Below are 14,132 nucleotides of genomic sequence, written 5' to 3' on the forward strand. Positions count from 1 at the left end.
TCTTCCCCTAATGAATCAAGATTTTGCAATGACTTAAGGTTAATCAACAATAAACTATAGAATATGCCAACTTTAAGCCGTATTCTTCCGATTTAGGTTTTTAATTATATCCACTCTTCCCCCTACTGCTCCACTGCGCCCATCTTTTCCTGTTCCTTTCTCAGATCTCAGAGTCCACATATTTTCTCCTTTATTCTCATTTATTTATTTATTCGACTAATACTTATTGAGCATTCTGCCTTCCCCATACCATCTGAGAACTGGGCACGACACCCTCTTGGACAATGCCTCTTCTCGCTGGGACCTTGCTGCAAAAAATGACCTAAATCTCAAACAAAAACCACAAATTCAAGAAGGAGATGAAATTAAGATAAAAGAATTAAGTTCTAATGTTTGACTTTGCAACTGTCAAATAGTAAATCAGTCTTCTTTGGTAGTCAGTAGAAGCTCTACTGACCCCATAAAATCACTCCATAGTTGGTAGTTAATTCCTCACGCTGAGAAGATCTGCAGAGCTGTGGACTAGGACCCCAGTAAATTGGATACTGGCCAATCAGCTCTCGCTATTCTGTATAACTCTGCAGTGAGGTGTGCTAGACCTGAACCCAGGTTACCATGTTGACATCATACAGGCAATCCAGTCAAGTGTTGGGCTAATAATATTAGGTAGTGAATGTTTTGCAAGTCAGCTGGATAGTATTTTGGTTATGGGATGATAGCTGACTGACATAGATGCTGGCATTGGCTCTCTGATGGTGAAATAGGTGACCAATCAGGGTGAGTTATACAATATTAGGTTATCTAACTGCAGTATTTATTTCCACTTCCGCACAACAACTCAGAGAAAGGAGTGCTTATTTATTTATAAAAATTATGAGGCCCAAAGTATATAGAAGGAAATGGAAAGAAAATTGGGCAATTGAGGTCTAAAAGGCTTATATTAACGTCTTGGGAGAAAGTATTTTGAGTCTTAACTCTAATGCTTAGGATTTAAAAAATGTTTAAAAGACTAACTTGCTAAAAAGTACTCAATAAAGATAATGTCTACACATACTTTGATATTCTTTTCTCTTCATGGCATGGTACTATTTTCCTCTGTCACTCAAGCTGCTTAGTCTCTTTTCAAATGCTGTCTATCAAATAGGAGGAAAGTAAATGTGTCAATTGGTCAGCATCAAAAGTATAATATTTTCAAAATGTTCTGAATCTAAATAAGATGAGAGCAGTGATTTGAGGAAAATACAGATAATATTTTTGAGGAAAAATATCTTTAGAAAAAAATTACACTTGGCTAAAATGCAAGCTTTGGAGTTTCAGAAAGAAAAAAAGAATAGATAAAAGAAAAATGGTCAAACATCAATGATATCTCTCTTTTTAAATTTGTATTCAGGTATTTTTTAAATTCATTCTTTTGGTATCAAGTTCTATGAATTCTAAGTACATAGAGTTGTGTAACTGCTCCAAAATCAAGCTAAAGAAACATTCCTCATCCCCCAAAATGACCTCCTGCTTCCATTTTTTAGTAAAACATCCCCCACAATCTAACCTTGGCAACTGCTGCTCTGTTCTCCACCCCTATCAATTATACACTGATAACATCACAATCCAGAGAACAACCACTAACACTTAAAGTCTTATACTTAAAGAAAATTTTTTAAAAATTGAATTTGACTTTAGGTGAATATATTTTTTACAGAGACATGTTATAAGGTGAGAAATTAAAAAAAAAAAAAGTTTTAAGCATAAAACACCTGAAATTCTAAGGTAGAAGTTGAATAAAAAAATGTGAATTTGTGGAGAAAAAAGAAAAAAATTTCTTACTGTTAAAGCTTATTCATGTCAATTTATAATGAAAAACTTCAGATGTCAACTTAACAATGGGACTGAATGCATAGTAATTCAAAATTATTTTTGAGGGAAAGCAAACAAAATGTTGAAAACTAGTGAGGTAAAGTATTGGTCCTTCTATGGAGAATTATTTCCTCTCAACAATCTTTTCTGTCCAATACCCTTTGCTTCCTCAATCTCCCCTCCAAACCAACGCAAATCCTTCTGTTTTCCTTCCAAATCCCCCAGTATTTCTCCATTTCAACACAGTAATCACTTGTAATTATATATTTAATAATTACTGAATGTCTCTCTTCTATAGGTGTTCAAATATGTTCCTTTACTGATCCAAACTCTATATTTTATTTAGGACCAAACCTGAGATCCTTGAGGGCAAGGACCACATCCTTATAGTTCCAGGGCTTGGTACTGTACCTAGCATATAACAGTTTCCAAAAAGTGTTTCATTAAATGATGACTGAAGTTGAGAGAGGAGATTGTTATGAATCACTTATAGAGTTGAGGAGACTCCTTTTGGGCCCCATGTTAGAGCTGGCTAACTGTCCACCGAAATTTCACACTCACCCTTCCATAATTTGAAGTTTTTATGAGGAGGCAGTTACCTTTCCTGGGAGTACACTTCCCAGTTCTACTTCCAAGAGGATGTAGACAGGAGGATGCCTATAATTTCTGGGCTTACTTTTGTTTTTAATGAAGTCATTGTGCCTTCTCTGTTCTCTTTCCCCCTCCACTGACTGGATTCAGAGGTCTCCGAGCCCCCTGAGGATGGTATATTCCCAAGACAGAAACAGCCTGAGTCTCTGAATTACTACTTGGAGGAAAGCTGCTTACTGACCTGCCATTCCCACGTATAATACACATGGACACATGCATCAAATAAACTTTTGTTGCATTAAGCTACTGAAAATTGAGGGTTGGTTTGTTATAGCAGCTAGCCTAACCACAAAAGCCCAGTGTTTTTACTGCCTAAGGGAAGACCAGATCCATGTCTGTTTAAAAAAACAACAACAAAAAAACCACCCTCAGCAACAGCAATAATAAAACAATAAGGGAGAATTGGTGTAGCCAAGTCTCCAGCGATTAAATGAATAAGATTTAGTAGCTTAGAAACCTAACATTTCAAATAGGAGGTTCTATCAAAGCAGTGGATTGAAGTTAAAAAAAAAGAACACATACATAGAATAAAACAACCAGCCTAGTCTAAACAGTGGGAATCTAAACTAGGGTGTTCCTGAGGGAAAACAGTCAAGAGAAGAAGAAACATCAAGAGAACCTTTAAATCTGTTAAAAAGAAGTAGGCAGAAAAAGTCAGTGAGGACTTTGTGGTACAGAAGTAGGGAGCAAGGGGCAGATGAGACAATGTTGTTGAAAGTCTGAGTGAACATTTCTTATGTGTTGATTAAATACTGTGAAGGTCACATTTCAGCTACTGAACGCATGCTTCCAGGCTTTGGGGAGCATGGCTAAGAGCAACTTTGAAAGTCATCTTCCTTCCTTCCTTCCTTTGTTTAAAGTTGGAATTGAGTAAAGAAAAAATTGCAGTTGGGACATTTAAACGCTGAGACCATCTTTCTGGCTCAGATGAATAATGGCCTATTCCACATACTTTGAAAAATTGAGCCTGGGGAATGAAAAGGATTTTCACACTGTTTCATATTTCATCCAATTGGTCAAGAAACAACTGTCTACAATGGGCAAAGTGCTATGAGGAGTGACACCGTTTGTCATTAGTAAGCTCATAACACATGTGTGTTGGGGTGTAGGGGGGGTGTGGGTAGAGGGCAAGACGGGCCTGAGCACAGACAGCCAAGTGATGAAGCTGTCTTGGACTACTCTGTGACTTTGTGGAAATACTCAGCCTCAGGAGGACTATTTGCTCTGGGAAAGAGGGTCAGGACTAAATGGCTTCAAGGCAATTTACAAATGCCCCTGGGAAGCTGATATCTTGGCTACGTGGGATTGCAAGAGGCAGTGAAACAGATTTTCCTGCAGAAGTATGGCTGATTCTGAGGATATGAGCAATGAAAAGAGTTCCTGTAGATCTGGGTTTACCAAGTACAGATGAAGCTGACAGCTTCATTCCATGTCCCTGGAAAACTCGAGTTGAGGACTGAATGTCACTGCTGAGCTCTGGAAGATGGCTTAGCTGGTTTTTGTGAACCATGTCCCTATAAATATTTTGAAGACACAACCTTGGGTCAATGGTGACATGCTTCATTTGCTAGGTGGCTTTGCTCATTGCTTTCAATATTTGGAAACATATACCACAGTGCACCCTGCTTCACCAACAAAACAAAACAGAACCTAATTGCATAATTAGAGAAGGGAGAAGTGGGAGGGAGAGGGATTTGACTTCAGCAGAAGGAACTGGTCAGGATAATTGTTTATGTACCACTGTTTGGTTGAGGGGTGACCCAAAACTCAGATTTAAGCAAAGTTATCACATCTTTCTTTCCAATATTCTCCATTTCTTTGCTTCATTTAAAAATGGTATTTCTTCTTAATTGCCTGACCCATGTCATATGTATCATCATGCCTAAAATTCAATGCATGTTAATTGAATGACTTGAGAGAGAAAAATCAGGCCTATAGGCCTGATTAGGATACACAGAGAAAAAGGAAAACTAATTTTGAATGAGAGAGAGCAGCCGAGACTTTATGGAAAAGATAGTAACTGATCTTGACTATGAAATACAAATAGGAATTAAAAAAAATTTTTCATGATGTATAACATACATTCAGAAACATGCACAAACCTTAAGTGTGCAGGTGGATGAGCGATTTTGAAGTAAAACATTTGGATTACCCAGAAGTTGTCATGCCTCCTTCCAATCGCTGTCCCTCCTTCCTCCCTAAAAGTAACCACTGTCCTGACATTTAACACCACAGACTAGTTTTACTGTACTTGAACTTTATATAAATGGAATCACACAGTATGTATCCTTTCATGTCGGCTTCTTTTGTTTGACCTTTTGTTTCCAAGCATGGTTAGTGTTTTTGCATATTCTAGCTTTCCTTAATTTTTATTGCTCTGTGGTAATTCACTGTATATACCACAATTTATTTATGTACTCTCCTGTTGATGAAAATTTGATTGTTTCCACTAGCATTTGGCTCTTACAAGTAATGATGTTATGGTCATTTCTTTTATATGTTTTTTGGTGCACTGGTGTATGCATTTCTCAAGAATACATATCTGAGAATGAAATTCTTGGGTCATAGGGTATGTATGTGATTAGTTTACTTGGTAACGTCAAATTGTTTTCCACTGCGGTTGTTGAATAGGATTTAACAAAAAAAGCTATGGGAAAGAGAAAAAATTTCATGGTGAAGAGACAGAGACATGAAAGAGCCTGTCATGCTCCAGGACCAGGGAGTGTTGTAGGGTGGCTAGAGTTTTGAGTGTATGAAGGCTGCACTAATGGATAAGTCAAGTGTAAGTAGAGACAAGAATATGGAAGACTTTAACACCTTTCTTGGAAATTGGAACTTTGTGAGTAATGGGAAATCATCAAAGAAACTGAGATAGAGGAGTGACATAATCAGCTCTGTGCTTTAGGAAGAGGAGTCGGTGTGAACTGTCTGCAGAGTAAGATGGAGGATGCGATTCTGAATCAGGGTATTGAGAATAGAAATGGAGAGTCCTCTAGGACAGGGAATAGCTGAAGCTCTTATGAGTAAGTGCTATTCCTTTGGAACCCAGGGGGCTTTTTCTGCGGAGTTCTGGAACTCTGAAATTGCTGGGTTTTGCTCTATCATTCTCTTTCTTCTCTAACTACCATGGCTATTGAATTCCTTTAGAATTCTTTAATTTATTTCCTCTTAGTAAGATTTTTACTCTAATAAGAGCTTCTGTGTGGTTTTAAGTAGAAATCAGTTAAAAAAAAAGTTAAGGATAGACAATTTTATGTCTGTAATGAATGTTAGGTATAAACAAGAGGTTACCCAGGACTCCGAATTTAAATAGCGCTCTGTAAGAAATGCTGTCTGTCAAAAAGATGCTGAAGTACTTCATGATTTCTAGTCCATATACCCAAATATTGGGAAAAGCCCTGTCAATATCTAGTGCTCTGTTTATAGTTTTAATAGAAAAGGCTTCACAGTCTAAGAATAATTAGTATGAAACCATATTAACCATTGATCACCAGAAGGCCAATTTAATCTGATTGTTTTATGATGGTATTAGCACACTGTTAAGGGGACCAGATGGGTCAACAAAGAAGTAGATAATTATGTGGAAAAGAATGAATTCTGTCAATGAGTTTTTTTCATCAGCACAGAAAAATACATTTAACACCATCCCCCTCCCCACCCCGTGTCAAAGGCTTGACATTACCCCTGTTTTTCAACATGGATCTGCCATCATTTAATAGCTTTGGGGTTTGGGCTCAATTAATTTCAATCTTTGTGGTATGAGCCTGAAACCTAGGCTGAGGCAATCACAATAAATATTTGGTAGACTCCAGAAGAATAATTGTATTCCCTAGCTACAAGCAATTAAGCACTACATGTATTCCTTGTAAACCTTTGCAAATACAATGAAAGACATGTTTTAAAAGACAAATAATTAAATAGTTTCTTTCCTTTGGTGGCATTTAGGTAAAGGAAAATTAAAGCTTGTTGTTTTATTTAGCAGGAAAAGATATCTTCTACTATAAAAATTATGATGGTTTTGATATAACCTGCCGATAATCTTTCAGAAATCACGGAGAATGGGATAGATGCCAGAAAACAGATGGGCAAAGTTCCAAAAATTCAAAAAGAGAAAAATAATGGCTTGCACAAACTACTAGGGAAGAAGTTTAATTTTAATTCCCTCTTCTAGAATGCATTAATGATAAGAATTTTAGATTTGGAAGTATTCTCCAATCCTCTCCCAACACAAAAATCTCTTTTACAACATCCAAAAACATACCCATTATTCATATAGAACAAAACAACAACAAATAAAATTTATTTTAAGTTGTATGAGGTCATTAGAGTCTTATAAAATAGGAAAGCTTAGACATTTACCTAATGAAAGAGAAGTAGTTTCATCACACTGTCTTGAAATTTTTACATATAGATTAAAAGTAGGAGAGGAAAAGGACATTTAAAGAACTTCTTTAATGCCATTTTAATCTTTACAATAGTCCAGTGAAATGGACACTTTATAGAATAAAATGAATAATCTGACGACTCAGGAGACTGTGTGATTCATCCAGGGTCATTTAAATAGTAAAGTGGTGAAAACTAGGTCCTCTGCTTTCATTTTTTTTCTCCTATATCTCTGCATTGACATTTTCCTCCCTGCCCTGGACTCAGCCCTGTGCCTAAAGCAACAACTGTCCAAATATGATATGTGTCTTCTGCATGAATAACTCCTGTGATGGGGAGCTCATTACCTATGATTTTACAACTTTTTCTTTGCAATGATTTTTCTTTTACTTCTCTTGTTACTCTTTTCAATCTCCTCTGGTGGCCCTTTGTCTTCAACCTATCCGTAGATGTCTTCCTTCCTTAGTTCTCCTCCTTTCCATCAACATAAACTTTCTGGAGTATCTTGCTGCATGCATTGCTTCACCTAACACCTGAATACCAATAATCCCCAAATTTAAACCTGGTGCCCAGATTGCTCTTGAGATTCGTATATCAAATGATATAGAGTCACCTGGACGTGATATTGGATCACGAAACTCAACTCAATCATTTGGCCAACATCCTTCCTACAAACAACTTCTCCGACTCTAAATCTGTTACTCTTTCTGTAATTCCCCCCTGTATCTCTGCCCACTCATGCGCTCAAGTCAGAAACATAGTGGTTGTTTGTCACTTCTGGCTGCTCTTGCTCCCCACATCCACTCACTCATTAATTCCTGTCACCACTTCTTGCTGAAGATGTTCACATCTCTTCCCTCCTCTACACTTCCACTGCCCCTTAATTCAAACCCACCGCACAATTTGCCAAAATTACTGCCAGCCTGAGGAATTATCTCATAGTTCTGGAAGGGCACCTTTCCTATGGTTGCCAGAATGGTTTATGTAAAACACTTATTTTACTATGTCACTTCCCTTCCTAAACATTTTCAGCATTTCTATGTCTTCAGAATAAAAGAAAATATCTTAGCATGGGATAAAAGGACATTCATTATTGGCTCTTGCTTCTTTCTTCTCCCTTCTGTACTAGCCATTGAATGTAGGTGTGGGAGAGGATGTCCTAGTAGCTGAGTATCAGAGGTTCCTCAAAATGAATGCATATTTGAATTCCTTGGGAAACAAAAAAAAATTAGACCTCTGGGTCTTATCCTAGACCAACAGAATTAAAGCGCCTGGTCTCTGAGTCTGTAATTTCAACAAGTGTCCCGGGTGATTCTGGTACAAGTTTACATTTGGGAACCACAACTGCAATAGATAAGAGGGAAGTAAAAGGATGAATCCCTCTTTTAGTGACCTTACACCATGTAAGGGAAGTTAACATGAGCATACTTGCAACAACTAGGATACAAGATGAGACAGATATTAAGAGACATCAGAATATGAGGAATAGATTAGAATTTTGCTGTTGGAAATCAAAGGCATTTGGAGAGTACCAGGAGCCACTTTTTGTCAAGAAAGTCTTTCTGAAAATTAGGTCTTGGTCCAGCCTCTCTGAGCCACATTCTCTGCTCTGACTTGAGTCTGGGGAACTTATATTCCACAGGTTTGTCCTTTTAATATGTTACAGCTTGCAAAATTGTACTCAGCTCCTCAAGGGAAAAGCCTATTAAGACATTCAAAAACAACTTTTTAGAGAAATGAGAGCTGATGGCCACAGGCACAGCTGACAGGAGAATATCTGGGTGATGTATGTGTGGGAAGTGTCTCTGTCCTGTAATGCTGGCTCTCAGAGATGGCATGAGAGCAAGAAAGACTTCCATCTCCCTCAGTTCTCCTATAATCCTCTGCACACACTATGTTGTTCTCAATTCCATGTTGCCAATCAAGCGTGCTTGTATTCCCCTATGCCTTCCCTAAATCTTACCTATCATTCAAGCTGTACCTTGAAGACCTCTGTCTATTCCGCCTTATACTAATCTTTTTAAGATCTGAATTATTGACCATCACCATTCATAGTCATTGTCATCATCCCCTCTTCCTTTTAACATTCACTAAGCACTTACATTGTAACAAACATTGGGTTAAACATCTACACAAAATACTTAATTTAATTCTCATGATAATTCCATAAATTCAGTAGTATTTTTATCTTTATTTTACAGATGAAGGCTTAGAGAAATATGATAAATTGTTCATGGTCACACAGCCAGTAAGTGGCAGAATAGGTATTAGAACCCAAGTCTTAATGATTCCCAAGTCCAGGAGAGAATACTGCTACCTTTAGCTTCTTTGTAATTATTTCATGTGTCAGTCTGTTCTCCCTCCCCCAGGTCACTGTAGACTCCCCAGAGAAAATCCTTGACTAGGAGTCAGCATGACGATGACTGTTCTTTTACAGATTCATTCTCTATATTTCTCTGCCTACCTCTGTGTTGCAGGAGGCTGGCTACTGTGAACTACATCATCCAGAACTCCCTTGACCTCTGCCTTCCTTCTGGTTGGGTTTGACTAATGGGAGTCAGGAGAATGGAGGAGAGAGAGGTCATGGTATTTCTTCCATGCATCACTCTGCTTTGGGCCGACTTTGTCAATCACTGCATCCTTCCACTACTCAAACTTTGAGCTGGTGTCCCTCCTCCATGGTTTCAGTTTCTGTGGTCTCTAATACTTTATTTCTTCCGTTTGTTCCCTTGGCCCTGCAGGCAGTAGCAGCTTTCCACTGTTGCTTTTTTTTGGGGTGTCTCATTCCCATGCTCTGTTTCATTTCCCTACATTCCTATTATTAATCCCTTCTGTATTTGAACTACGTGGTGTTCATTCTGATTCCTGCTGGGACACTACCTGTTGGGGCTAGCATACTTGATTCCATACTCAGCTCTGCCACTAACAAGCCCAGCTTTTTCTTGCAGCTCCGGGTATATAAACCTAATTCCATAACTAGACCATTATTGCCTGGATGCCCCACAGATGTCTCAAACATTTCCGAACCTGAAGGTATATGTTTCCAAAAATTCTGTCTTTCACCCTATATTTCCTATGCTGGTGACTGAATCACCCCAGATTGAAACCTGGAAGTCATTTTAACCAACTCTTGCTCCTTCATTTCTCCACCACCAACGTCACCACGCTCCTTGGTCTACATCCTTAGTCATTCAAATCCACCTCTTCCCCTCTCTTTCCCTGACACCACTGTTTCTGTTTAGACTCTCATTGTCTATCATTTGGACAATTAAATTGCAACAGCTTCTTAATTGATTTCTTCAACTCTGGTCGTGCACATCAACACTGCTGTCAGAGTAAACTTTCTCTTTAATTTAAAAAGTAAGTAGATGCTTGTTGGGAAAATTCAAATATGATATTTATAAAGTTAAGTCTTCTCTCATCACTCCAGAACAACTCTATAGTGGTAAGTAGAGTTTATTTTGAAAATGTTGATTTTTCTATGCATATAAACTGTATACATGCAAACACACATAGGTTTATTTATAATAGTATTATACTATATGTACAGTTTAGCAATTTAGAATACCATAAACAAGAGTTATCTTTTCAAAACTAAAAGGGAATGATATCATCTCCTCTCCCCCTTAAATCTCTTCTATGAGTTCCTTATCATTTTTAAAATAAAGTCCAAGTGCTTTTATAAGACCCTCCACAATGAAGCCAAGCCTCATCTCTTCCCATGTTCTCCTTTCACCCTGTGATCCAGCTATATTGAAGTGCTAACTGCTGCCTAAAAACATTTGAGCATTTCATGCCCTTATTTCCTTTGTACATGCTTCTCCATTTACACAAATTTGAGAATGCCTAGTAGATTTCAAGCCTTTCAAGGAAAAAGCAATGGCATGGATGCCAGTTAGCAATTCCTGGCTTTTGGAAGTTCCAGAAGTATAAAGACTCTCTGAATACCAACTTAATTTTTATTGCTATCATCTCTTTATTTTTCAGATTTCTCAGTTTTGAGTCATAAACTGTTACTGGTAGTAAGTTAAATAGTCTTTATATTTGGAAGGTGTATCTCTGAATGTCATGCCCTGTTTTCTGTGTTTCCATTGCCATTGATTTATTTCAAAATATCTATTCCTTACAAGTCTTAAGCAGTAATTTTCTATAACCTAGATGCCAGAAAATAAATAAAATTAATTAAGATATCATACTTTACCTATCCCTTAAAATTCTATGATATCAAATAGGTCTGTAGGCTTAGAAATCTTGATATTGATGTCTATCATATCTTGAAAATAAAGGTGTAGAATACAAATGCCGCCTCCCTCCCCAAAAAAGATAAGTAAACACAAGTTAAAACCATTAGTGTTTATACAAGCCATAAATACTATAAACTTAGGGTGCAAAAAAAAGAGTGGACACATGTAAACTATTTTTCTTAAAATAGTCTTGGAAAGGGGGCTGGCCCGGTGGCATAGCAATTAAGTGCATGTGCTCCGCTTCATCTGCCCAGGGTTCGCTAGTTCAGATCCTGGGTGCAGACCTACTCACTGCTCATCAAGCCGTGCTGAGGTGGCATCCCACATAGAGCAACTAGAAGGATGTACATCTATGACATACAACTATCTACTGGGGCTTTGGGGAGAAAAAAGGAAAAAAGGAGGAAGATTGGCAACAGATGTTAGCTCAGGGCCAATCTTCCTTAAAATAAATAAATAAATGAATAAATAAATAATTTAAAAAACCCTCATGAATTAATAAAAAAAAGTCTTGGAAAATTTAATTTGGAAGAAGCTGTACATTTCTGCCTTCTTTTAAAAAATAACATGCAGGGTAAAAATAACTGGGTAGCTGATCTGTTAAGTCTGAATCTTGCTTCTCATATTGAAAGTGATAAGATAGCTGGAGGACCAGTTTGGCAAAATTCTCTAGCACTCATACCTTGCTAATTGTGGGAGTTCCTGTTGGGTGCTAAGAAGATGTTTTAAATTATTTTTATAAATTTAAATTCCTTTATTTTACAAGGGAATATGTATGATTTGGTTCTGAGAGTATGAAATATTTGAGAGTGATTAATAATTGAACACAGGCTCGTAGTCCTTATTGAAACTTACAGCTGAGTTTTCTAAGTGAAGACTGACCAAGAGATATCTGTAGAAATCCTCACTCTCTAGGAACATCTGGTTGAGAACAGGGCAGTCTAAATGTCACCTCCAAATATTTAAAACAAGATTATTAGAAAGAATTTAGAGTGTATACAGTCCACTTTCCAGAATGTTTTGTAACAATGGTACTCCAAAAGCCATTTTACTGAGTGAAACTTTCCTCAGTGAGATTCACTAATTAGATCTTGGGTATATTCAAGACGTATTTCTCTTATTTGGCAGATGGACAGAGTTGAGGAGACCACTGCTATTGCATTGTCTAGTCCTGAGGGGGTCAGAGACCTTCTCCAGGGCTCACCATGGCTATAAAATTGGAACTGAAAATAGCCCTGAAGAATTAGCTTGTGAGATGTGGTGAAAATTGTAACGTGTCTGCCCAGACTCTTGGAGAATCTTTTTCCTTTTTTTTTTTTTCACAGTTTTAAGACTTCATTGTACTGAGAGATATAGTGGTAATAAAATGATGAATAAGTGATATTGGCCAGACAGCATTTAATCTTTAAGGTGAGTATAATCTCACCTCACAGAGAAAAGTGTAGGGGAAGCCTTCTAGACAGCAGAAATAGCAAGACCAAGGTCAAAGTGGTAGAGAATTTTTTGTGTGATCACCACCATTATCTGTTAAGAGCAAGGAAGACGATGGGAACAAATACAAGGAGACTTGGATGACTCCTCCTATTGTGCCATTAACTATGTAATCCCACTTCCCTCGGCTTTGTATATGGATGAACTGTATGTGTATGTATATATGCATTAGGGTTTGGAATTAAGGAGTTAAACTACTCAATCTCCAAGGTTTCTTCTAGCACTCATTTCTAGGAGCCATATTACTTGAGCTGAGATCTGCTGAGGATCTCATAGAATTGATGGTGACCATGATAATGGTTCATGTAAATAGCTAATGGTTAACAGTTCTGCCTAGAGAAAGAGGGGGGGGGTCCCAGTGACCCTAGGGGCAAAAGTGGCAAGACAGCCATCACACCTCCAATTTCAAAAGAACATACTCAGTGTTTTCTCCTCAACGGGGCTGGTAACTTTATGTTTGTTTGGTTTTGGTGTCCATGTGCTGGTTGCTTATCCCTGGAGGCCATAGGAGCTTCTGTGTGTGATATAATTCTGTATGGACTCTGAAATTAGAGAAGATAAAGTAAAGAAAGGGAAATCTGGAAGTCCTACATTATTTTATTTGGGACTGGCCTTGAATACTTTGTATACGATCAACACAGAACATCTTCAGCTAAAAGAAGCTAAGTCAAGTTAAAGAAGCCACTGGACATGGATGGACATTGAGGGTATAATGCAAAGTGAAATAAGTCAGAGGGAGAAGGTCAAATACCACATGATTTCCTTCATTAAGTAGTAGATAATAACAACAATAAACAAACACATGGGGACAGAGATTGGATTGGTGGTTGCCGGGGGGGGGGGGGAGGGGGAGAGGGAGGGGGGTGAAGGGGATGGTTCGGTACATGTGTGTGGTGATGGGTTGTAGTTGGTGTTTTGGTGGTGAACATGATGTAAGCTGTGCAGAAGTGGAGGTGTAGTGATGTACACCTGAAATTTTTACAATGTTGTAATCCAATGTTACTGCAATAAACAAAAAATTTAAAAAAAAAAGAAGCCATTGGAGTAGTGCTTTCAAATTCTGTTCCTGGCTCTGTCCTGTTCAAAACTTTTATCAGTGTCTTGTAAACTTGTGTAGAAGGTATGCTTATTATACTTCAAGTGAAAAAAGATGGGAAGGATCACCAACGTTGTATACTCACTTATTACTTAATGTTTACTCCACATTACTCAGACCACTTGCTATTATGTGGCCAGGCAACTATTTCTGCTATAATCGTGGACAACACATTTATGAGATGATGTGAGACTCCTAGGTATCTCTGATTGCTGCTACATTGATTGTGGTGGACCATATTTTACATGGTACAGCTACGAAGTGTTGAAGCCTACTTCAGCCTGGATCCTTGAGTGACTGTGTAGAGCAGAGCCCGTTGCTAGCCATGTTGGATAATTAATGTGAGCAAGGTAGAAATATTATTGTATTAAGTCACTGAGATTTTAGGGTTGCATAGTTATGCAGGCTAGACTATC

The sequence above is a fragment of the Ceratotherium simum genome, chromosome 14, assembly GCF_057802395.1.
Source record: "Ceratotherium simum simum isolate JZ-2026a chromosome 14, ASM5780239v1, whole genome shotgun sequence".
Lineage (NCBI taxonomy): Eukaryota > Metazoa > Chordata > Mammalia > Perissodactyla > Rhinocerotidae > Ceratotherium > Ceratotherium simum.